The 2,802-nt window shown below is 35.7% G+C and overlaps 1 non-coding gene across 1 annotated transcript; it reads left to right on the forward strand.

The window, feature by feature from the left end:
• The first annotated feature begins 1,945 nt into the window (after positions 1–1,945).
• Positions 1,946–2,017, forward strand: Trnaq-cug (transfer RNA glutamine (anticodon CUG)). Its single transcript has one exon. It is a non-coding gene; the product is annotated as a tRNA-Gln (tRNA).
• The last annotated feature ends 785 nt before the right edge of the window (positions 2,018–2,802 follow it).

A 2,802-nucleotide genomic window follows, 5' to 3' on the forward strand; every position in this document is an offset into this window, starting at 1 on the left:
GGTGATGATATCAGATCTTCATTTTGGATATCCAGTGGCAAATCATCTTGAAGGAATATAAATCCTTCCGGACCGGACTGATTTAGTGCTTCTTGCGTACTAGTCAAGGGCAAATCTATATTGGTGTTAGTGAGAGTGCCCAAGATTTTTTGAAGACATCTACTCTGATATGTAAGTAGCTTATTTTGTCCATTTATAACACCACAGCAAGAAGTAATCTGCTCTTTCATGTCTTGTATTAGATTTTTTAGATTAGCTACATCTTCCACCAACCTTGTAACGGCCGCTGCCTGTGTCACTTGTTTCGCCATTGATAACAACGTTTTTGTTATTGTTTTTATAACTTAATCACTTATTTGTATACAAAGTAATTGTTTAATAACAAACGAAATAGCGTAAATGTATTAATTCAATTAAATAAATTAAAATACGGAGGAGCCTTTAAATTTAAACGTCTGCTGCACAGTGGCGCCCTCTAGTATAGTAATAGCCTGCCAATCCGATAATGAAGTCGCTAAGCGACATGGTAATAAATAGAGATATTTGATATGCGATTTTTATAATTTTTATCGAACGAGCGAGCGAAGCGTAGTGAAGTTCTTACATTCAACTTGGAACACACGGCTGGCTAGGGGCACGTCCCGGCATTTAGATGTTTTTTAGCTGAACTATCAGAGGATAGTTTGATACACAATAACTTAAGTACATTTGTTCTAATTTAAATTAAATTGGGTGAACGTATAGTTGAGGGAGGGCATTATATTTTAGTCATTAAATTTTGAACAGGCTCGACCAAGAGATTATTGAGCTAGAAGAGCTTAAAATGCTAAAAAGCTATTTGTGAGGGTCTTGCTATTCTGGTCATTTTAATGCAAGAAAGTATGGTCGAGTTTGGTATCACATGATAGTGCTCGGTTTACACATTTATAATATTGTATTTTAATTAAAGATTTTAAAATAAAAACGAAAAGAAATTTGAAATTTGACAAGAAAGATTACGGCTTACCACAGATACAGTTTATTTTAATCTCTATGGTGACTTAAATTTACCAATTAAGGACTCCACAGATCTTGCAATAAATCGCACGCGGTTTTCGATCCTTTGACGACTAAGTAGCACTGCATTCAATCGATCTTTATGGAGAACCACGAGTTCTAAGTTCTTCTTCGGTCTTAAAATTATAAAAAAAATGTTGTTTATAACGTCGCTCAAAGCTCAGGAAAGCTTAAAGCTTTTGTTTTCATTTAAATGTCGATACAAGTTTCACGTGAAAGCACTGAGGGAAGCTTACAGGTATTATTAGTTTGGTGTTCACTGTATGAACAGTACGCTGCACATATAACTGCCCCCTGCATATACGAGTTTCTATGCAGGGAGGTCAGTTACCTCTGCAGTTTGCTGTACGTTGCTGAAAGCTTAGGGAAGCTCTAAGCGGAGGCGACACTGTCTTCATATTAACTTCCAATCCGATAAGTGGCTATCGTTTTCGTTAGTATCTGTCATCCCGTTCGCATCAGTACATGTTTACTCTTCAATTAGCGTTTGTCGATAGGTTAATGTTGTTTATTTTGGCTCTGGTCTTTGGAGTATCTAAGGATATGAGAGAAAGAGAGGAGTTGTATAGGTCATTGTTACTCATGTCATTAAATTTTAAAAAATACGTCGGTCCTACATTGGATAACCCCTTTCTTAAGTCTCTTCAGAATACCTAGGGAAGGAGGCATACAACTGAACATATACAATAGAATAAGCTGTAGTATGGTGCGCGTACCGTGTGAGACAAACACTAGATCAATACTCCCAGTTTGTATGATCGCCATTCTACACCCAGCCTAACGTTCACCCACTCCATATTACACCCGCTTCCTAGAATCCACCTACACTCTATACATCCACAGTTGCAGCCCGTCGCATGGATCCCTGCAATTCGCCCCCTACTGCACCGGTCCTATGGTGTAATGGTTAGCACTCTGGACTCTGAATCCAGCGATCTGAGTTCAAGTCTCGGTGGGACCTGTATGTCTTTTGATTTTGGTTTTTTTACGTATGAGTAGCGAGGTTTTTCGTCACTTTTAAGGATAGTAAAAAAACATTATGGATTCTGATAGTTACCTAATATTGTGATGATAAATTGATAACTGTAAACATCATTTATTTATACTATGTATTTATTTAAACCGAGATCAAAGCCATTTGGTATACATAAATCGCGAAAACGAAAAGTAGGCAAATTAATTTGAAAGCTTTTATTTGTGTGATGAACACACAAATAAATTCCTATGTCATGGGTACGAGTATTATATGATCTGTGGTCATGGCTGTTTTCATGTATATAAGCTTAGTATAAATATGTATGTCTTTATCTATATAAGTATGTATATCGTCGCCTAGCACCCATTTGGGGCTAGGTTGATCTTGTATAAGATGTTCCCGAATATTTATTTATTTATAACATTAGGATATATAATTTATCCACCGAATTTAGGAGGGATGGCTTAATTTATTACTTTTCCATGGATACTAAAACTTTCACGGCTTCATAAATAATAAAGAGATTCTGAAAGTTTGATTTTAATAAGCTTCCTGAAAGGCTATTTATATCATATAAATTTTTCAATTTCGTTTCTCTTCGTTTTTTCCTTGTTCTATTTAACTGCCTTAAGGTATTCATTTTCAATAACCTTTGTCAGTATTATTTCGCTGTCAAAGGGTAGATCTAGATTAGTTATTTATAATATTATAGGTACCGAGAAATCCGTCTGGCAAAAACAAGTGTTAACAGAATTAAATATCGATATAAG

This window comes from Cydia splendana, chromosome 4, assembly GCF_910591565.1.
Source record: "Cydia splendana chromosome 4, ilCydSple1.2, whole genome shotgun sequence".
NCBI classification, from domain to species: Eukaryota; Metazoa; Arthropoda; class Insecta; order Lepidoptera; family Tortricidae; genus Cydia; species Cydia splendana.